Raw genomic sequence first — 23893 nt, forward strand, 5'->3', positions numbered from 1 at the left:
TCTAAAGGGAAAAAGGAAAGTTTATAAAAACAAACAAACAAAAAATACCAAAGGGTAAAGAAAAAGACTGACAGTATATTGGCAATTTTACTTCCTAAATAGCTTTTAAACTCATCCCTTCCTTTCACTACCTGACCATGAACTTAGGCCAGACCTCATTAACTCTTTCTTAGTCTCCTGTAATGACCCTGCCTCCGCCTACATTCTCATAAAAATTCCTCCACACAAGGGCCAGAGGGAGCTTTCCAAAGCACAAAACTAACCATGTCACTCTGCTCAGGGAATAAAATCCTTTGCATGGCATTTATTCTTATTTTAAAATTTCAATTTATTTTAAAAATGTAATATAATACAGAGTTACATAGAAACGATATGCCTACCCCTCAGATATAACAAATTTGCATTTTACCCTATTCCAGATTAAATATTGTTATAATTTAAAAACAAACTGTAAGATAGAATTTAAATTCAGTCCCTTTCTTCCCCACAGTCTGTCCCAAAGGTAACCATTATCCTGAATGCTAGTCCTTTCATGTCAGATCTTAGTTGGCCCAATAGATGGATGCATTCATGAGTAATGTATAGAACTGTTTCACGAGTTTTAAATATGTATATATGTAAAAATTATCAAAATAGTATATATTTTTATAATCTGCTCTAAATACTCAACATTGTGTTTTTGCAATTTATATATGAAGGAACACAGATCTAGAATGTTTATTTTAGCCACTCTGTAGCATCACTGTATGGGTAAACCATTCCTTATTAATCCATTATGATGTTGAAGAACATTCAAGTTGTTTGCAGTTTTTAACTATTATATACAGTGCAGCAATGCACGCCCTTATGTCTCTCTCCTTGTCCAAGTAAGTGAGTTTGAGTCCCGATATACACAGAAATGGAATCACTGGATAGTAGAGTATATACATCCTTTCTTTAACAGTCATCATTGCCAAAATATTCTCAGAAGTAGTTGCATCAAACTTATACTATTATTAACAGCACATGAGAATTCCAATTGATTTTCATCTTCAACAATTGGCATTGTGGGATTGTTAAATTTTAACAATCTGATAAGTATAAATAAGTAAAATCCCTTTGCATTTTAGTTTTCATTTTGGATACTTAATAGGTTGAGCTTGTGTTGTTTATAATTTTTTATGCTGAGCTTATCTATAGCAGGGCTTGTGTTTTCTGTAGGGGTCCCATAGGCCCTGGTCTTTAAAAGTAGTTTTGTCTTTGCTCCTGCTGGGAGGGAGCCCCAAGGATTTCATAGGCCTTAGGCTATGCAAATCTAATCATATTATTTTCTTTTTAAAATTTCTAAAGAAGGATTGCAGGAAAGATTTGAGACTTCTTAGATACATAAGACTGCATGATTTGACCTCTATATACCTCTTGAACATCAACTTCAGCCTCAAGGTATTACCTTGGTTTTATACTTTTCTTTCATTTCAGATTTAGGGAACTTCTACTGATCTGGCCCATGGATTAATGGGGGCATGGAACTATTATACTTTATTCACTGGAGAGAGGTAGTATATTTTATTCAGTATTTCTACCTGTTTTTCTGGGGGAAATAGTTCTATATTAGTGAAGTCTGCCATGTTGCTAGATTTGGAATTTCAGCATGGGACTTGCCTATCCCTCTACCCCTATTTTTTTTTCCCAATGTGTACTTACTTTTCCCCTTGTCCCCTAAAATCCATTCATGCTGAAATGCTTGCAAGTCTCCTAAACTCAAACTACTTTGCTTCTACATATTTAGCTAGTCATCTTCAAGGATTGGATCTGCCTCTACTCTCTCTGGAAAAACTCTGAGCCCAGAGGTTGTGTTGGATGGCTTCTCTGGCCTTCCAACTGCCTTCTTGTTCTGCAACTGACCATATGTCTATCTCATGTATTGACTGAGAACTTGAGGGCAGTGACAATGTCTTATTTTTTCCTTAGGATGGAGAACGGAGGCCAGCACAGAGTAGAAACTCCATAAATAATTTTTGATTGAATAGATGACTAGAGAGTCCCTCTTTTAGCTTATTTATGTGGAAGTTGTGTGTGTGTGTGGGGGGGGGTGATTATATGTGCCAGTATGTATATGTATTTGCAAATACATTATTGTATATTTCTGGATATGCGTGCAAGTATGTGTGTGTGCATCCAAATGTATGTATGTCCATATTTACACTGCTTCTTCTGAGTGGGAGACACCAACTGTTAGGTGGCATTTGTGGAGATGCTGTGATGTTTGTGGTGACAGTGGAGAAGGGAAATAAAGGATAATTGCCACTTTGGTGACCAAACTGTGGAATATGTGGTCCAAGCAGCTCTCAGTCAGAAACTCTCCCTATGGAAGGTGCCTGTTATGGGGGTGGAATCCATTCTACCTAAGCAAACACTGCATTGCTTTTGCATTTAGGGTTTTGGGGGGGGTGGAATGAGTTTTGACATCAATGGACAGCCTCGGTGGACAATGGTTCCTGTGGACCTGATCTCTTTCATGCCGATTAAAACTTATGTGCCAAGTTTTCACTTTTCATTTTCTTTTTAATCCTTTGAGGCCAGCTCCTGCCGCACACAGGGCCCCTTTCCATTCCATTAAGCCTCTGCCTTCTATTTCTGTGTGTCTTTTCCTCTCATTACTCTGGGACGTGTGGGCAAACAGAAACTTTCTACCTGCGCTGCCACTCAACATCTTTCTTTCTGCTTGATTCACGGGATGCTGTCTGGGGGTCCACCTTTATTGGCACAGGAGTTCCATGACCATGATATCACCTCTGCACAGTTGGAGGACCCCAGCATGAATCAAGACATCAGAGGAAATGAATGGTGATCCCCCAAGGAGACAAGCTCATAAAGTCCTCATCAGTGACAGCAAAGGAAATTAAGGAAAACCGAGGTCAGAGTTACTAGAGTACAACCAGTGTTTGTTGATTCATTTCTCATTCATTCAATGAATATTCACTGAGCTCCTATGCTGTGACTTTGACATAGTTCCTGCCCTCAAGGAATGTACAGTCTAGCGAGAGAGACTGATATATGGACAAACAGAAAGACAGATGTAAGCCCAGGTTACTATGGAAACCCAGAGAAGGGGAATCCAAACGGCAAGAAGTTCAGAGAGGAAGCAAATTATATACAGTGATAAGGAATGTGGGCTTAGAAGCAGAGAGAGTTGGGTTTAAGTCTCCATTCTGCCACTTAACAGTAGAAGCCACCCACTAACGGAGTCTCCACTTCTTCAGTTGGACATTGGAGACAACATAACTATATGAAATGGGCTGATGATTAAATGACATGAATTTTTAACATAAGGTGTGACTCACTGGAAATATTTAAGTGGAGGATTCTATTCTATTTTATTTTATTTTAGTAATCTCAACACCTAACGTGGGGCTGGAACTCACCTCTCAAATGAATAAATAAAAATTTTTTAAAAAATCTTAAAAAATAAAGAGAATATGTTTAGATTTGCATTTTTTTAAAAATTACTCTGACGCAACTTGATAAGAGTGTCAAGGGTCTTAAGCACATTCATATAATTTGATCTAATAATTTTACTTTTAGGAATTGATCATAAGGAAATAATCAGAGATAAAGACAAAAGTTTATGTGTGAGAATGCACATTGAAGATTGTTTATAATAATCAAATTAGAAACAATCTAAATGTTAAATAATTGGAAAATTATTAAATACATTATAATACATCCAATTGATGTAATATTTTAAAGCATCTGAATGTATTTGACAACAGTGAAAGGTATAGGAAACATTCATAATAAAATGTCAACCCAAAAAGAAGAATTCGGAGCTTAAATACGATGGTTCTGGTTTTGGTTTGAAAGAAAGAAAGAAAGAGAGAGAGAGGAGAAGAAAGAAAGAAAGAAAAAAGGGAGGGAAGAAGGGAGGAAGAAACTATAAATAAATAAATAAATAAATAAATAAATGGATTTATCTTTGTGTAGTAGGATTATTGATGATTTCTGTTCAATTTTTCATTTTTTCTGTACTTTCCATAGCTTTAGAATGAATGTGTTGCTTTTACAGTTTAAAAATGCTTTTTAAATTATCACTCTTACAGACATTGCACAGAATAGAGGCTTAAGTAGGAGAGAAAGAAAAAAAAAAATGAGACAATTGGTTGGCTATTATACTAATCCAGGAGAGAAGGGTAAGATTTTTTGCCAAGGCATACCCAGAGGAGATATATAGAAGCAGGGACAGATTCTAGGAATATCATGAGCTAGAACTGAGAAGATCTCATTGCCTATTAGATATGGGTGACATCACACGGAAGAAATCAGGTTTCTGACTTGCGCAGGCAGGTGGAGTGTGTACTGATGTCTAAGAGAGATGAGATAGGGAAAGGGCAGTTTGGAGGACAGTCATAGATATGGATATGTTGAACTTCAGGTGTTCGTGGGAGGTTGAGTGAACACATCCAGTGAATAATGGAAAAATAGGTCTGCAGTTTGGTTATTCATCCATTCATTCCTTCAACAAATATTTATTGAGTATTTACTATGGTGCCAGAAAATGTTTTGGTTTCCAGCATGTAGCAATGTACAGGACAAAATAGAGCCTGCATTCCAGTAGGGGGCTAGAATCTCTGCCGCAGAGTAGACATCCGGGCTGGATGTAGACCTTTTGGAGCCAACAGCTGGTGGAGATGGTGGACAAGTATATGGACAGAGTGCAGGTGGAGGAAGCCACGAGCAGTGGATGGGATCAGTGGCCCAGTGCAAGAGTGTAGAATGAGAAGTGGGTTTACTGGGGATCAAGGTCAGTCAAGCGACTTCTTTTTCATAGTTTAGGGGATTGGACTGCTTTGATAAATGTCTGCAAACCCCTTAACTATGATGACTTTCTGGCTGTACCTAGCCGCCACCTTGTGAAAGGCGGACAAATCACTGTTTCTCTCCTCGATTTGATTGTCTTATCTCTAACATAGAAGTACTATGACTTTAACCTGCATCAATACAATATTCCTGCTTCAGGACCTCTGCCTTCTCTGTTCCTTCTGCCCAGAATGCCCTTCCTTATGTTCTTCCCCTGCTTGGCTCTTTCTTGTCATTTAGGCCTCTGCTTAACTAACACTCCTGCAGAGAGGACTTTCCTGACTCCCCAGTATAAGTCAGTATAAAGCCGGGCCCTTGTTCCTCCAGCACTCTCTTCTAGTCTGGGCCTGGTATTTTACTGATTGTTGGTTCTCCCACACCAAACCAGAATGTGCCATGAGAGTAGGGATCCAGCTTGCCTTATTCTTTGTGACAGTCTGTCTCCTAGAACAGAGCCTGGCTCATAGAAGGCGAGCAGTAATTTTTTAATTATTTTGAATTTAAATTTTGAATTATTTGAATAATTTAGAATGAATAAATGAGAGATTTTCCAACTTTAGGAGTAAACCTTAAAAAAGAATTATTAAACATTTCTAGGTACCAAGTACTTTGTTAAAGTGCTGGGAATACAGAATAAAATCTTATTTGCTTCTTATTTGCAAACAGATCTACAATCTCATGAGAGATACAGACACCTGTGCCGCTATTATAAGGGAGTGAATGAAGGTGGGCAGATGTTTGAGTTGGTGTGAAGAAGGATCTGGAGACGTGTTGTACGCTTGGAGGATGGAACTAGGTAATTTCAGGGCTCCAAATTAGAATACTGAGATTGTGGTATCAACTTGATATTCTGACCCATAGGCTTGATTGATGGAAGAAAAGATAGGATAGGAGAATGGGTCAACTTTTAAGTCTACAGTAGACTGTAAACTTTATATCTGTCTGGTACATCATATACAGATGAATATGCAGAAACATAGGTGATCAGTAAGTATTTTTTGAATTAGAAAAAATCCTATCTCAGGGTGCCTAGGTGGCTCAGTTGGTTAAGCATCTGCCTTTGGCTTAGGTCATGATCTCAGGGTCCTGGGATCGAGCCCTGTGTCGGGCTCCCTGCTTAGCAAGGAGCCTGCTTCTCCCTCTCCCCCTCCCCCACTGCGCAAGCTCGCTCTTTCTCTCTCTCTCTCTCTGAGAGAGAGAAAGAAAGAAAGAAAGAAAGAAAGAAAGAAAGAAAGAAAGAAAAAAAAAATTCTTATCTCAGAGCACGTGGGTGGCTCAGTCAGTTAAGCATCTGACTCGATTTTGGCTCAGGTCTTGAACTCAGGGTGGTGAGATCGAGCCCTGTGTGGGCTCCACGCTCAGTGGGGAGTCTGCTAGAGATTCTCTCTCTCTCCCTGTCTCCCTCTGCCCCTCCCCCTGCTCTCTTTCTCTAAAGTAAAAAAATTAATCTTTTAAAAAAAGAAAAAAAATCCTATCTCGGGGTGAAATAAAATTCAGAGTCGGTATATACCTACAGTGGAATGTTATTCAGCCTTAACAAGGAAGTAAATTCTGACACATGCTATAAATGATGAACCTTGAGGACATTATGCTAAGTGAAATAAAACAATCACAAAAGGACAAATGAAGTATGATTTCACTTATATGAAGTATATAAAATAGTCAAAGTAACAGGAAAAAAGTAGAATGGTGGTTGTCGGGCTGGGGGAGGAAAGAACAAAATGGTTAATGGGTATAGAATTTCAGTTTTGCAGGATGAAAAAGTTCTGGCAATTGGTTGTACAACAATGTGAATATACTTAACACTACTGAACTGTACAGTTAAAAATGGTTAAGATGATAAAACTTTATATTATGTATAACTTACTACATTTAAAAGTTAAAAAAAGAAATAAAATTCAGAATGTGTGGCTGGCGATTCAGCTGTGCCTGGATCTGTGTTATTCTGTTCTCTTGAAAAGTTAAAGAACTCAAAATGCCAGTGTTCCCTGTGAGCGTTCCTTCTGCCTCTAGCCCCATGAAGGGGGAAAGGGAAGCTGAGGCTCAGAGAGGTTGTATAGCTTGGGCAAGCTCACACTGCCAACAGAGACTAGGTCTTGTGATTAGAATCTAAGTCTTTTTTTTTTTTTAAGGTTTTATTTATTTATTTGACAGAGAGAGAGCGAGAAAGAACAAGCAGGAAGCAGGGGAAGTGGCAGGCAGGGGGAGAGGGAGAAGCAGAGTCCCCAGTGAGCAGAGGACCTGATGCGGGGCTCTATCCCAGGGCCCTGGGATCATGACCTGAGCTGAAGGCAGACACTTAACTGACTGAGCCACCTGGGCGCCCCTAGAATCCAAATCTTGACTCCAGTTCAGTGCTGTTCCCATCCCACTGGCAGTCAGGATCAGGGTCAAGATTAAGGTCAGGGTCAGGGTCAGTGTCAGCCTTTGCAGCCACCTCTCACATCCTGATGCTGCCCGGAGTTCCACTGTTTTCACCACAGCAGACAGAAAATGCATTATTCCTTTGACATCTCTGCCTAAATGTCTAATATGCACCTCACACTGCTCCAAACTGATTTGTCATCCAGTGATACACATTTGAAAATCATTTTTTTAAAAGATTTTATTTATTTATTTGACAGAGAGAGAGACAGCAAGAGAGGGAACACAAGCAGGGGGAGTGGGAGAGGGAGAAGCAGGCTTCCCGCCAAGCAGGGAGCCTGATGCGGGGCTCGATCCCAGGACCCTGGGATCATGACCTGAGCCGAAGGCAGACGCTTAATGACTGAGTCACCCAGGCACCCCTGAAAATAATTTTTGATGATAGTTCACTATGTGGTTTTTGGAATATGCCTTAGAAGGAATTCAAAGAATTGAGTCACATTCCTTTAACAAACTCTTTCCCCATGTACTTATTTTTGAGAATAAGGTTTCTCAGTGCTGACATCTGTAAATATGAAAAATAGGAACAGAATTGAAGCTTAAATGTATACCAATGGGTACATGAACTGAGTAAAGAAAATCCTCATATATTTCATTATGAGATTCATTTCCAATCAAATTTTACTTTGTGTTTAAGAATTATTTTTAAAAATCCATAATGTATTTGTTTTGATCAATTGTGTGCTATTGATTATTATAATTCAGATGGAATTTTTTAATACTTAGAACCACATGGATACAGGAAACACAACATTTTACATTTCCATTTATATCCACATTTTTGTTAGATATATGGTATGATGATGAATAAATGACTTTCAATCAAATAATCTTCACTAGGCTAAGATTCTGGAGTGGAGGCAAATGGGATAAAAATATGAGTTCAAGGAATAAAAGGAAGTATGTAAAATTTATGAGTCTTTAGTTCTTTCATCCATTTTTTAAGTAAATGTAAGCATCAGAATGCTATATTTAAATTCAGCTGGATACACCTGAAAAACTAAATACTTTTATAATTTCAATATTTACAAATTACCATAAATTACCATGTTTGTAACTATTTAAACTTAAAATGAACAATTTTTTTTTCAGATTTGTGAATTTATTTGTGGTAAAGTTCATATGATGGCTTAAAAAATTAGATTCTATTGTGCATTTACATAATTCTCTTGATTAAAATAATTAAAAGTATATGACATTGAGTGCTAGGAAACTCCTGGTGGCCATTCATGTAAACTAAATGCCGTGCATGACATATACAAATGTATATATATGTCAGGGATTCAGGGATAGATGAGATCATAAGTATAAAATGAACAATTTAACTTTTTAAATGTTAAAAAAAGATTTTATTTATTTATTTGACAGAGAGAGAGCAGCAGGGGGCGAGGGAGAAGCAGACTCCCCACTGAGCAGGGAGCCTGATGCTGGACTTCATTCTAGGATCTCCGATCATGACCTGAGCGGAAGGCAGACCCTTAACCAGCTGAACCACCCAGGCGACCCTAAAATGAACAATTTTAAAGATTTATTTATTTATTTATTTGAGAGAGAGAATGAGAGAGAGAGCACATGAGAGGGAGGAGGGTCAGAGGGAGAAGCAGACTCCCTGCCAAGCAGGGAGCCCGATGCGGGACTCGATCCCGCGACTCCAGGATCATGACCTGAGCCGAAGGCAGTCGCTCAACCAACTGAGCCACCCAGGCGACCCCATAGCTCTATTTCTTTTTTTTTTTTTTTAAGATTTTATTTATTTATTTGAGAGAGAGAATGAGATAGAGCGAGCATGAGAGGGGGGAGGGTCAGAGGGAGAAGCAGACTCCCTGCCGAGCAGGGAGCCCGATATGGGACTCGATCCGGGGACTCCAGGATCATGACCTGAGCCGAAGGCAGTCGCTTAACCAACTGAGCCACCCAGGCGCCCCCAAAATGAACAGTTTTAGACACTAAAATGTGCTTTAGCGTACCTAATTTTTCCATATTCTTTCGGAGGGCGGGTGAACCGAACAAGCTTGACCACCACTGTAATATAAGGTTCTTGATGAGTTGCTCCCTAAAGGGTGCAGAGCAACGGGTGGGAAGCTGGAGGGACAGGGAACCAGAAGAGATTTTTGTTTCTGGTTTGGCTTTGCTTTGCTTTTGTTTCTAAAGGAGAAAATCTGTGCGCCAAGGAGAATGATTTAGGCGAGAGGGGCACGTGACAGGGTGGGCGGGAAGAGCGTGGGCGAGGCCTAGGAAGGCGGCCAGGGCCACCTGCAGACCCCCAGGCGCGAGGGCGGCCAGAAGGCCGGCTCAGGCCGAGCGCCCACGTGGATGCGGGGGGCGGGCCTCGGCGGCACGTGGCCCACGTGGCCGGACTGCGACCACTTCCGCAGTAAAATGGCGGCAAGACCCGGTGCTGTGAGGCGGGGGGAGGAGGTGTTGGGCTGGGAAGAGAGAAGATGTCAACGGTCCTTTGGATTAGTGCGGAGGAATCCCCTCGGGAAACGTAGTAGACTTGGAGTTGGTGACAGGAATTTATTGAGACCAGTCAGCAAGGTGCTGTGCTCCGGGGCCGCGTCCCGAGGCCGGCGCAGGTGAGGGCGGACGGGAGGTGGGTTTTAACCAGCGTGGGGGTTGGCACGGGCACAGGGTGTTGGTGGGGGGCGGGGAACGGGGTTGAGGCCCCGCAAAGGTGATGGAGGCTGGCCTTGGAGCTGCGGAAGGAGTGAAAGGGCGGCATAGAGCTGCGTGATGGGAGCGGTGGCTCTCTGAATCTGAGGGTGCAGGAGGGATTTTTATATTCTATACATAATTTTTTTCTCCCAAGAGCACTTTGTGACTCTCCAATTCTCCTTTTCCCTTTTGTAGTAGCCTCTGCGTCGCTTTCCCGTGTGGAGTATCTTCTGACTTCCGGGAGGAGGTGAGTGGTGTTTCTCCCAGGGTTACCTCCGCCGCCCGAGAGGCCCGCGCCTTGTGGTTCGCCTCTGCCCGCTTTCCCGCGCGCCCGCCGCCCCGGTGGCCGAGCACTGCGGCGGCGGGAGGCGGAAGGAGGCGCTGATTGGAAGCCCGCGCGGGGGGGCGGGGCCTGTCCCACGTGCCGGGGGCGGGGCCTGTCCCGCGTGCCGGGGGCGGCGACCCCGCGGTGAGCCCGGTGTGCGCTCCGGAGCCCTCGGTGCCGCGTCGGGGGTCTGGGGCCCGGGCGTGCGGCCGGCTGGGCCCCAAGTCCCTGCTTCTCAGCCCCGCCCCCGCGGTTTAGACTGCGAGCGCTGAATGCTGTGTGTGCAGCGGCGGTGCGCTTGTCTGCTGCGGCCTCGGGGGGACGGGGGAGGGCGGGGCCGGCACGGGCCCAATGGGAGCAGCCCAGGGCTTCCAGCCCCGCCTGGCTTTGAGAGGACCGGGGTCAGAAGAGTGGTGGAAAGCTAACTCTTTGTGGAGGCGCGGCGGCGGGAGGCTTTGGATTTCCAAGCTGCTGGGAGCACTGCGTGCGGCCCTCCAGCAGTGTATTTTGGGCTGTCTTTGTGCCACGCCCGGGGTCGTTTCCAGACAGAAAAGCGACTTCCAGCCTTTTCAAGTGACTCTGTCGTGCCCCAGCTCTTGGCCGTCCCTGCATGGAATCCTCACAACCCTATGATGTAGATATCAGTCTGCTTCTTTTTAGATAAGGGTTGAAGTGACGTCCCGAATATCATCTAGATGGTAGGGACAGAATTTGGGTTGGCCCAGATCTGCCTTGATAGCCTAGGCACTTTGTAATACTCCACCTGCGCCATGCCCTCCAGGGGTACCTGCTTTGCTGGGTGGGGAGAGGAGAGAAACTAATGATTAGTGAAGTAGTAAGTGCTATATCTGGTGAATGCTATGCTAAAGGCAAGGGAAGATGCCAGTGGTCATTTTTGTGTGTTTGCCCGTTTCCGTGTGATTCGGCAAAGCATCCCCAGATGAAATTAAATGTAACCTGGTCAATGAGGATGAGTAGGGAGTTCACGGCAGAGACAGATGCTTCAGGCCCAAGGGAGCAGGAGGTTCCAAGGGCAGATACAGATGCTTCAGGCCCAAGGGAGCAGGAGGTTCCAAGGGCAGATATCGGGACCCTCAGAATGGAATGACTAGAAGACCCTTAGGGATCCCCTATCCTTTCATTTCACTGAGGAAATAAATGGAGGCCCAGAGAGGGTAAGGAATTATTTAAGATCCCCAAACGGTCCTGGAATGCAGGTTCTCTGCCCTTTATGCAGTGTTCTGGCTTTCTTAATAATTTAAGGTTAGACTTATCCTGTAAGAGTAGTTCACACTTGTTTAGTACTTACTGAATAAGTACTTTATTATATACTTTAGTTTCTTTTAGTTCCTGTAACAACTCCATGAGGTATTTGGGCAAAATACGGTATTTTTTACAAGTATTTTACAAAAGAGAAAATTGAGACACAAGTAACTTACCTAAAATCACACTGCAAATCTCAGCCCAGAGCCCAGGCTCTTTACTCCTCTGTTATCTTTAGAGATAAGTAGATAAGGAAAGAAGGGTATGACAAAACAAACAAGCAGAAACCTTTCAGAGTAGAAATGTGTATCATCCTCTTATTCAGATGAGGACCTGAGGCTCAGAGATGTTCGGTGATTTGCCCAAGGTCACAGAGTGAGAAGGCGGTGGAGTCCGACTGGAGACCAGGCCTGGATTCTCTCTGCTCCACCTAGCACACCCCACCTTAGTTAGGGAGGCAATCAGAGCCCTCCTCTTGACTCACATCTTTCTGACACTGCCTTGGGGATATTGGCCTCTGCAGGCAAAATAGCTCTAGTCCTGGCCCAGTTGTTTGGTCAGATATCACTTTTCCCATGAGGAATTTCCGACTCAAACAGGACAGGGACCTGGGTCTTCTGGCTTCCACTGTGGTGATTTTCTGCATTCCTCCTCACTTTCTCCTGTGCAGCATGTCCTCAGGGGATCTGGATCACATTATCCCAAAAAACCCAAGTGTGAGATGCTTTTAGCTCTGGGACCCTTTAGAGAAGCCAGTTGGTAAAGCAACTTTGATTTAGGTTTGCATGTTAAGAATCAAGGGGGCAAAGCCTGGTCAGGACAGCCTGCACTGGAGGCATGGGGCCTGCTGGAACTCAGTTAGCACCTCTTAAATCTGGGTGAAGAGTGACGAATAGAGTTATGAATTGGGGGTGGAAAAATGAGCCCCCCTCCCAAGTATTTCTCTTCATGAGTAACCCTCACTGACCTAGTGAAAAAGATGCATGAGACTTCTCAAAATTAATTTAGCTCCTCTGGCTTGTCTTCACTGCTAACTTAGGTGTCTCTGAAGGCTTGGCTTCTAGAAGGGTTATTTAGAAGGAAAGAGGGCTTCTAACGTGGAAGGCAGCTCTGGACTCAATTCCAGGAGGTCTGGGGGGCTTGAGCCAGTGCTGCCAATCACTGGCTGTGTGACCCTGTGAAAGGCAGTTCCTTCTCTAGAGCTCAGTCATTATTCACTCAGTCATTCAGTAAACATTTCTTGAACCCCCACTGTGGATCTGGCACGGTTCTAATGGATGAGACAACTTATAACAAGACAGTCCTACAGGGGGAGAACTCACAGCCTCGAGGGGAGAAGAGACAAGATCAGACATTGTTAGTGGATCCTCAACTACTCTGGGGTATGGGCAAAGGCCCCCCGGAGGAACTGATGTCCACAGGGCCACAACAACCCTTATGAAACCTTCATGAAAATTTGAAAAAGGTGCCCCCCCCCCCTTTTTTCTGGGCAAATGCAGCCCCATACCGGAGCGCACAGCTTGGCCAGCAGAGCCCAAGCAGGTATTTTGCTTCCAGTCGCCCCCTCAGCTGGTCACGCCTGCCTGGTGAACAGCTTGCAGATCTGACCACCGCAGCCCTGAATGCCAAGATTGAGGTGTAAAGGTCCAGTAGAAGGCAAAGGTGGAAGAGTCCATTTCAGGCTGAGGAATGAGCATGTTTAAAACCTGCAGGCTTGGGAAAGCACTTCCGTCACTGGGGGACCTATGGTGTTCAGTGTGACTAGAAGGGAGAGTGAGTGGTGCTCTGGGGGAATTGAGGAGACTAGGTTGGAAGGATCGGCAGAGCCATTTATTCACTCATGAAGTAAATAATCAGTGGGTGTCACTCTCAGTTTAGTGTTGTAAACATGAGGGAAATAGTAGTGAACAAAGTCCACATAATCCCCTGCCCTGGAGGAATTTACATTTTAGCGAGATGATGGGCCTCTGGTGTCTATTACAGTATCATAAGGGACCTTCCCTCTAGCATTGTATGTAATGAGATAATGTGTGTAAAAAGCCCTTTGAGAACTGGGAACTTCTGCATCATTCCTATGAATAAACACTTCTAATCTTAACCCGTGTGGCCAACACCAGGGCCCAAGCATTTGGTGGCCTGTTCTTGACACCAGGCACTTACCTGATTGTTTCTTCAGGGCAGAAGTGACCTTTGGTCGTGATCGCAGTGCTACAGGAATTATGACCTTCCCTCCATCTGCTGTCACCGCCATCCTGACCTGGAAAGAAATCCCCTCTCTCTGGGTCAGCTGAGCAGGCTGGGTGACCCGTGACTTTCTGGGGCCTGTATGGGAATTCACCGGGCTCATCCTTAGACTCTGACCACCTGTGGTGGTCAAAGGTTCTTTCTCTTCTGGTTGAAATACCAATGGAGTTGAGAGGGTCACTATGAACGAAAGGGAAGCTCCATCTCTGTGGTAAGAGTGGGCTGAGGGACTCCAGGAGTCTTGTCAGGTTGTCCCTGGGTTAGAAGCTGTGTGGTCTGTTCGGTAGCTCTGATTCAGGTGAAGAGGCTGATTTTTAGGCCTGGGAACTTGGCTGCTTCTCACTGTGCGGTTGTGGGCAAGTCACTTCCTCTTTCTGGATACTAGTTCCTTCCTCTATTAACCAGAAGGTTTCACTTATTGAAATGTGAACAACAGAGCTCTTTGAACTCTTGTGTGGGCCCTCAGTGTGGAATCCAGATGAAAACAGTGGTATTGTGGTTGAGGCAGGTTTGGGCCCTGGAGTTCTCCTGATTTCAACTGCACCTTGTCCTTACTCATCCTCTCAGGACCTCTGGCTCTACTAGATATTGCCCTGAAGTCATATTGGAATTTAGTTTGAAACAATTGGACTCAACATTTTCCCTCTAAATTGGCTCCTCTGGTCCCTGGGCTTAAGGTGGGGGTGAGGGCAATTAAAAAGTGTTGTGATCATTTTTATAATTTCACATATACATTAAATGATTATCCAGCCCTTTCTCCACTCAATGTAAACATAATCCTGCTTATCTAGATGACCCTCCCTCACCCCTTTTTTCCATGGACAGACATGAGATTTAAGCAGCCCCCTTGGCGTTTATATGTATGAGTGTGGCAACACCCTGAAAACATCTAAAATGTTCCCCGTTTCACTTTCTGTGCAGTGTGTTTCCCAAATTGGGGAACCTCTGAATTTTTTTTTTTCTTTAAAAGGGATGTATTTGTTAGAAGACAGTGGCATAAACAAGTAGGAATTTATTTCTCTCCTATAAAGTCCAGATAGGCGCCCCAGGGCTAGAATGATGGCTTCTTAAGCGTCAGGATTTCAGCTTTTTCCATCATGTTGCTCTGTAGTCCTCAACACATGCCTTCCATCTTGTGATCCAAGATGGCGGTTCTAGTTCCTGCCGTCAAGTCTGTATTCCATCCAGTAGGAAGGAGGATGGGAGGAAAGGTGAGAGTCTAGCATTTCCTTTTAAGGGCAGAAGTTGCACATGTCATTTCTTTTCACATCCCCCTGCCCATAATTTGGTCATGTGTCCACCCCTACCTTCAAGGAAGGCTAAGAAATCTCTTTAGCTGGGCATCCTTGTGACCAACTAAAAATTTTTTCACTATGAAAAAAAAAAAAGAGAACAGATAAAGGGGCTAAATGGAGATTGCTGCCATAGGAGCTAGCCATTTCTCAAGCTTGAGAAAGACTAATTTCAACAGTCCTTTCCAGGTATGAAATTCTGTGATGTGAGTAGACTCTAAGGACTTCAAGCTGTCAGGGAGCTCAAGAGTTTAGCTAATCTAGTCTCCTTCATCAAAGGACTTTACAGATAAGGCCACTGGGGGTATCTGAGATTAGGCAATTTGCCCAGGGGGGGAATGTCAGTAGCAGGAGTGGCAGGATTCCTTGGGCACATGGAAGCGGTCTTGCCTCTGTTCTGTATATATTCCTACGTCCGTGATGTCCTGGCCCTTCTGACTATCCCTTTCCATTTATTCCACCATTTGGGGGATATAGTAGACTCTGCCCCAGGCATCAGGATACCTTGAAAGGAGCATGAGCTTTGGAGTCAGGCATAGTTGGCTTTCAATCCTGCTTCTGCTTCTTACTGCTGTGTGGCCTTAGGCCAGGCATTTCATCTCCTGGCTTTGCTATCCTCATGTTTACAAAGACGATATTATCCACCTTACAGGTTTCTTCTTTCCTTCCACCCTTCTTTCTTCCTCCCCTGCTCCCCTCTTTTTTTCCATTCATGGAGTGAATAAGTGAAGGGACCTGCTATGGGATTTAGGACATAAAAGTGAAACCAAAGGTAGTTTCCTTCCTTTCTTCCTTCCTCTTTCCTCCTCTTCTTTCATTTTCTTTCTTTTTTTCAGTCTCCTTTGATTTTATACTCCTTCCCACCAGCCTTAATAATCACAGGATCCAGAGGACTCAATACATGTAGGAGTTGGTAGGCACCAGATAATCTTCACAATGTGCGATGCCCAGAAATAGTTTGCCCTGACTGGTGAACTTCTACTTCGTTTTACCATTTTTCCCCCTTGTTTCTTATTTTTTAATCAGACAAGGAGAACTACAGTTCTTCTTGGGTTTCCCCCTTGACCATCTCATCACTGGCCCCCTTATGTGGCTATTTCCCCCCCTTCTCCATGACTTCTGAACTCTTTACAGTGTTGATATAATTTCATGCTTACTGTGGGTTTTTTCTCTTCCTTGTCTTTGGCTGGAGTCTTCTCTGAGCTCCTAGAGGACAGGGAAGGGACTTCTGTGTGTCCCTGCAGCTTGGCCCACAGCCTGGATACACAGACAGTCATGTGGTGTCCAAGAAGTCGGTCAGGGAGCATGGGTCTATAGAGGCCATGTCTTACCACCTTCACATTTTATAGACACGGGAACCGAAGCTCAGCTGGGGGTGGAGCTTGCTCCTCTGAGCAAGGACTCTGTACTCTACCCTGCAGCTGTCACAGTACCTGCTGGGAACAAAGCTGGAAAGGAGTGGAGGGAAGGCGGAGGAAGAGAGAAGGTGGGAAATCACCCTTGATTCAGCACTAAAAGCACCTGCTTTTAAGTAAATGCTATCTTCATCTTGACAACAGGAATGTGAGATAAATACCATTAACCGTCCTGTGGACGGTGAAATTAAAATGGAGTCCAAGAAAGGTGAAGTCACTTGGTTAAGTTCACACGGTGCCTAGGAAGCTTAGTGAGAAATGAAATAAGGTCTGTGAAGCCGAGGCCACGCTCTTATTCTTGAACCATGAGTCAGAGTTACTGACACAGTCAAGTGTGAGAATTAAATGGCCTGTATAGGAAGCCAGATCACTTTAGGAGATCTCTTCCAGCAACATTAACGAGGCTCTGTGACCCTGCTGGGACATGCGCTCTGTGAGTGCTAAGTCCCTCTCAGCTCTTGAGTGCTGGGATTCAGTCTACCTCTCTCTGAATTCCTCCACCATCAGTGTGAGCCATTTAAAAATGACAGATTCTTCCAGGAGCAGCGATGTCTCGTTAGCTTGAATCATCAAGGTCAGGCCAAGCAGACTTAATTTGGGGTTTTTGATGGGATTTCTCTTAATTGATTGGGGTGAAGAGTTCAGAGCCAAGTTGGAGGATTGGCTTTTCAGCTCCAAGCTGCAAGAGACTGGGGCTTGGCACGATTCGAGGTTGTCTGCTGAGGCTGCTCCTGCCCCCGCTTCATCAGCCCACTGGAGAGCACCTACTAGTACCCTCTACTCCCTGGAGCTTATGGAGGTAGCTGCTGCACAAGGAATAAATATGCTCTTAGTCTTCAGAGAAACCATGTCAAATTTCTGGGGCTTTCCTGTTTTGATTCTACCCACTGCCTGGAGGGTTTTCTGTGTTGTTTGGCTGTCTCTCTCCATCTCCCCCGCACCCCCGCACCCTCACTTTCTCTCTCCCCCTCCCTTTCTCCCTCCCCCGATTTTTTTCTTCTTTTCTTCCTTCCAGATATTTTATTATCCTAGCTTTAAAAACATTTTAGGACAGTAAGAAGTTTTGAATTATAATGCTCCCCAGAGTCTAGCATACAGTGATTTTTGTCTTCTGAGCATTGGTATGTTCTGTCTCTTCCTTAGGAAATTCACTTAACTAAGATTCACTGATAATAGCAATAGTTTCAAGAGGGAAAACTTACTTACCGATGGGTACCAGGCACCAGTCTTTCAGGGACTACCGAGTACTGCATTCTTTCTGTCAACAGTGTTGTTGAGCATCTAGCCATTTCAGGGCACCATCGTGGCGCTGGGATTCAGCAGTGACCGGGGCAAGTCCCCTTCTTCACAGAGCACACCTTCTAGTTGGGAATGCAGGCCGTGAGCACATAAACAAGTATAGAATATCTTTTCAGATTATCTAATTACATTTTCAAAAAGACCTCACACGGCAGGTATTACAAGCCCATTTTAGATATGCGGAAATACTGAGGTGCAGATAATGAACTTATCTGCCCAAAAAGAAAGGAGAAGTTGGAGTGCAGCCCAACCTGTGGTCTTTTCTAGCACCCAGTGAGGCTTTGTATTATTAGCCCAGAGGCAGATACACTGTGAAGCCGTAAAGCTTAACTCCAGGGTCCCTCACTTGCACAGGCCCTTTCTAAATTCATTTCATACCTAATTTTTAACTCTTTTCTTAATGAGGACGCACCAGACCTTATAAGCCTCAGGCCTTGGCCTCACAAAACCTGGACCGGTCCTCACTGATAAAAGGATTCAGAGACCATTCTGAGTTTCCATAAGAACTCGGAAGCCAGTAGAGAAGACAGATATGAAAATAAATCATCCTGATTCGTAGAGATAAGAGCTGTAATGGATGTGCTATGGACTGAATTTTGTCCTTCTCCCCTAAGTTCATATATTGAAGATCTAACCCTGAATGTGACTGTATTTGCAGGTATGACCTTTAGGGAGGTAATTAGGTTAAATGAGGTTTGTTAGGGTAGGGCCCTAGTCCAATAGGATTGGTGTCCTTGTAAGAAGAGGCAGAGATCCTGGGGAGCTCCCTTCCCATGCACACAAAGAGGAAAGGCCATGTAAAGTCATGAGAGAAGGTGGCTGTCCCTAAGCAGGAAGAGGGTTCTCATCAGAAACTGAATTTTCCTACATCTTGATCATGGATTTTGGCCTTCAGAACTGTGAGGAAATAAAATCTGTTTTTTGTACCACTTAGTCTGTGGTATTTTGCACCTGGAGCAGACTAGTACAAGAGGGATGTACAAGGCAGATGGATTTGAGGAGGGGAAGCCTTCTGGGCATAGGAAACAGTCTGAGGAAAGGTACGGAGACCCGAGAGAGCATGGCATATCTGCAGACCCATAAGTAATCCTCGTGCACCTTGTGGAGTGTGAAGGGAGGGGGGGGGGCAGAATCGCAAAAGGTGTGGTATTACATGCTGCAGAGTTTGGGTTTTATCTGGCAGGTGTGGGAGCGTCCCCAGCTTGCCCAGAGCAGGGGAGAGTCACCACTGTCATGGTGGCTGCACAGAGGAAGATGCACGGCAGGATGGGAGACCAGTTAGCCCACTGATACAATAGCCCAGGGAGGAGAGGGTGTGACTCTGGAACACGTTGGTGGTGGCATAGGGAGAGGGACATGTTTGGGATCTGGCAGGAGACAATAGGAGGGAGAGGGAGGAGCTAGGATCACACTTGGGTTCTTGTTTGGGTGTCAGAATGGATGGTGTTTAAAATATCTTGGCCATGTCTAAAGCAACTTGAATATTTACATAGATTGAATTTACTTCTGAGGTAAAGGGTTTGGAAGTCCCATATTTCACAGAAATACCAGGTGGAAGTGTGCTATGGTCCTAGATCTATAGGTTTGGTCAACTGGGTGCTCTGCCATGACAGAGTTCTGGAGGGACTCAGGGTCAAACTTGGTAACTACTTGGCTTGGTGCAAAGAACACTTCTGTCCTAACCTGAGTCTTGGTCTTGATCCAATTTGCTGTTTCCCTCTGGGTGAATCATTTGCTCTCTCTGGTCCTTAGTCTCATGTTCTCAAAAAGGAACCACTTGGGTTAAGGGATCCTCAATTTCCCATTTAGTCTACACATCCATGTTTATCAGCCTATGTACAAATCAAGACTTGGGTGAAGATTAAAGTCTCATTTCCAAGGACAATACCCAATTCAGTCCCAGAGGACAAGCTTTAACCCCCATGTCATTTCAGCTCTGCTTAGACTCACAGATTCATAGAGGACTCTAGAGGGAGGAGGATACTTGGAAGCTATCCAGTCCAGCTTCTTTATTCTGCACTTGAAGAGACTGAAAAACAGGAAGAGTACTGTCCAAGAGCATCATACAGCTAGTTAGAAGCAGAGCCAGGAATTGACCCCAGGTCTCCTGACTAGGGGCATGGGGGACTGATTATGCGCTGCATGACTGTAGATGCTGATGTGAGTTGTAGCCCCTGGAATTATGGAAGTAGAGGTCCTGGTCGTCACCCCTATTTTGGCACTGCTCTCACTCTATCTAATTGTTTCAAATGCCTCCTCCGCCCCCCTGGATACCTGGTATCCCCTCTTCCTCCCTTTTACCTGCCTGGTGGTACTCTGTTCATCCTTTACAAATGTCACCTCTCTGGTAGCCATTCTTCCCTTTGTACATACCTCAATGGCTATATATAGTGAACACATTATGTGAAAATTGGTGTCTTACTTACCTCCTTACAGTTGACCCCACAAGGGTGGGAACCATGTCTTATTTATCTCTGTACTTTTAACATCGAGCCCAGGTACTTAGTTAATGTCCATGGAAAGAATGAATACAACAGATAAATAATGATGTCATGAATGAATGAATGTAAACTGAGGTCTGCTGGAGAGTATACAATCAGAAAAAGCTTAGGAAGCCATGCCCCACGAGGGATAAATGAGACTAGGGTTTTCCTCTCATCTGGACCTACAGGTCATCACCCTCATTAAGGATAGCTCCCCTAAGCTGCAAGCAGGAAATGCCTTGGTATCAGGTCCAATGGCCCATATTGAAGACATAATCCTTCGGCCCACCAATGACTCACCAATGGATTCCAGAAGGCTCAGTGTGGGTGGCCTTCCTCAATCAATCAATGGTTGGGCGTCCCAGCTTGTGATTGGATCCCCTTTCTGCCACCCAAGCTTATAGGTCTCTCAGATGCAGCCTGTATGGAGACCTCTGGCCATCAGGCCTGCTCAGGTTCTAACCACCCACCAGGAGACTAGGGAATCATCCATAAAAGCTAGATTTTATGACCACTGACACCACTTGAGCATGGTCATTATGATTATTTAACATTTATGAGACACTCTCAGTGCACTTGGGGCAAGGGAAAGGCAGTTTGGCAGCCTCAACACAAACGGATGTTTCTCTATAACCCCACAAAGGTGCTCCCTCCCACCCAGATTAGTTCATTTGCAGCTATGTTCAGGAGCTTATATAGGCCAGGGCAGAACTCCCTTAAAGCATCCTATGTACTGTTTAACCTGGGCATTTCCAAGAAGACCTCAGCCAAATCCCAAAAAAGGAGAACCTTTAATTAACCAGATTTTGATTTTTGCACTTCTGTTGCTTTGTTCTCTGAGTGATGTTGATGTGCATAGTCCTTTATTCTTTCTCATTCAAAAAAATATATGGGTTTCTGACTTTATGCCGGACTATGTGTCTGGTCTTGGCATTATAGAAATAAATAAGACAGCCCATGCTCCTAGACAACTCAAGCATGGAAACAAAAATACAGTGTTACAGGTGATCGATAAGAGCCAGGTTGACAGAAGAGTGCAGGCCTACAGGAGGAAGTGGTCAACTCACTCTTTTGGCGGGGGACAGGCTAAGAAGGCTTTATAGGAGGAAAAGCTCAAGAGAGCATTTGATTGATGACGGTTTCAGAGTGGGTGGATGTGGACCTCACAGGCAGAGGGAATGACCGGGCAAAGGTACAGAAGGGTGAAATGGCAGAGCATAGTCAAGGAATTCTAAACCATATAGACAAGCTGGGATCTACAGTGTGAGGGGATGAGGTGGGAAATGTAGGCAAAGGCTAGATTATAAAGGGCCATGCCCATCGCTGAAGAAGTGTGGTCCTGACTGCTGCTTTGGGAAACCATGTCACTCTTCTGGAAAGGCACTCCTCCCTTGGTTTGGTTGGCATCACTCTGATGGGGCAGCTCTTACCTCCCTGGCCACTCCCCCTCTGTCATGTCATTTGCATGGGGTTGTCTTTCTCTGCCCACCTTTTAATGCCACTATTTGTCCTGCTCTAGACCCCCCTCTGGGGAATTTTCCCATTGCAGTGATTCCCCAAATGATATCTCTTACCAGATGAGTGCTTTCCTGAACTCTAGAAGTGTACTTAGACCCAACTACCTGGTGAAGTCTCTACTTGATGCAGGTGGCCATCTGCTCCCTAAACCTTCACTCATCCTCTATTTCCTATGCTTATGGACATTATCACTGTCCAGCCGCTCAAACTTGGAATTACCCTAGACTCCTCATTTCCACTCATAAGTTGTTATGTCAAGTCCCCTGAAGATTCATTCATTCAACACTTAGTTTTTACTTTCTGCCAGGGCTGTGACTAGCGGCTGGTGGTGTAGAGATGAGTAGAACAGAACTCTGGCCCTGGAGGAGCTCAGTCAGATGGGAAGAATGGCACGTGAACATTCCGGGTGCACAACATAGCCAGAAAGGGCTATGGGCAGATGACTTACCTGGGTCCTAGAAGTGCTGTGGAAAAGGCACCTACCCTTGCCAGGTGGCTGGGGTGGGGTGAGGGAAGCCCGGCAAGGCTTCCTCAAGGGGATGATCCTTGTGCTGTGCCTCAAAGAATGAGTAAGAGTTAGGCAGGGGTGGAGGTCGGTGAGGGAGGGGCAGTGTCCCAGGGAAAGGGAAAAACTGGAGAAAGTGAGTGGAGATGATAAGCGGTGCGATGCAGTTTTAAGCAGCTCACAGGTGCCCAAGAGAAAAGTGGAAGGCAGAAGCGGTAGGAGGAGATGAGGCTGGGCTCTGTGGGGCCTTGTGTTTCCTGATAGAGAGTTTGGATGTATCACAAGGGAAATCGGGATTCAACAGTCAGAGCAGAGAACTGACCTGATCAGGGTAACTGTGTGGGAAGATCAGACCAACAGGTAGGGTGGGTTGGCAGGTGGAGGAGGGCTGCTGTGGTATGAAGGCCATGAGAGAGGCAATAAGGCCTGGCCTAGGGCAGGTGCTCCAGGGACGGAGAGGAAGGGATACTGGGGAGACATTTCTCAAGTAGAATCAGCTGCCTTTGTTCATCATTTGAATATGAGAATGATACAGAGATGAAGTGAAGATGCTGGGTTTTTCTACCTCAATGATAGGTGAATATTGGTGTCTACTGAGAACACAGGAGTGGAAGTAAGCTTGCAGGGGATAAGAGCCCTCAATTTTAGACCAGTTTTGAGATATTGTACCCAAAAATGCTTTGTAAGCTTGAAAGATATTTTTCACATGGGGACTGGGGGGTGACGGCTGCTCTGGAATCTGACCTTGACCTCTCCAGGTGGAAGCCATAACCTTGACTTGGGCACAGAGGCCCAGGATAGAACGGAGGGCTGTTTTGCAATGTGGGCAGCAAGGATTGAAGTCTTGGTGATCTTCAGACTGAGGAGAGGCCTTAGTAACCTTTGCTGACCCCAAGGCTGCTGGCCACACTGGGACTTGTGCTCTTTGCCATCTCCTGCTGGGAATGCTGGGCCATTTGGGACATGTGGTGAAACCCCATCTATGCCAGAGAGGCAGGAGCTGCTGCTTCTTTTTTTTTTTTTTTTTAAAGATTTTATTTATTTATTTGAGAGAGAGAATGAGATAGAGAGAGCATGAGGGGGGGAAGGGTCATGGGGAGAAGCAGACTCCCTGCTGAGCAGGGAGCCCGATGTGGGACTCGATCCCGGGACTCCAGGATCATGACCTGAGCCTAAGGCAGTCGCTCAACCAACTGAGCCACCCAGGTGCCCAGAGGCAGGAGCTTTTTGAGCTTTGGCCATTCCCGTGGTTACTCCTGTCTACCTCCACATGTTTCTCATGAAAGGGATGATGGAGGGGGCTGCTGTGATTGGTGGATTCATCCTCAGTCTGCTCTCCTCCAACTCAATCCTCTAGGAAAGCCACGGTCTTCCAGGAAAAGGGGCTTTGAAGAATAAAGTGCAGTTCTCAGGGAAAAATGGTTTTTAGGGTTCTGTCTAGATAATGGTTTTCTTTTTCTCTCTTTGTTTTGCTTTTCATTTATTTTGTTTTAAAGGGCAGGTGTTTCCTGCTGTCTTGGAACAGCGTAGCATTTCTCTGTTTCTCTGGTATTTGTTTGGAGTAAATGGAATGAGGTTGGCCTGAGGGTGAGGATGGTGAGCTTGGAGCCCCTTCCTTGTCTGTAAGAGGTTGG

General features: G+C 44.9%; 1 long non-coding RNA gene across 1 annotated transcript; it reads left to right on the forward strand.

The window, feature by feature from the left end:
- Window positions 1–1104: 1104 nt before the first annotated feature.
- LOC118020221 lies at window positions 1105–10164 on the forward strand. The gene is made up of 3 exons (XR_004681838.1): window positions 1105–2896; window positions 5503–5632; window positions 10111–10164. It is a non-coding gene; the product is annotated as an uncharacterized LOC118020221 (long non-coding RNA).
- Window positions 10165–23893: the final 13729 nt, after the last annotated feature.

Source organism: Mirounga leonina, unplaced genomic scaffold (assembly GCF_011800145.1).
Source record: "Mirounga leonina isolate KUSES-001 unplaced genomic scaffold, KU_Mleo_1.0 Mir_173, whole genome shotgun sequence".
NCBI lineage: Eukaryota > Metazoa > Chordata > Mammalia > Carnivora > Phocidae > Mirounga > Mirounga leonina.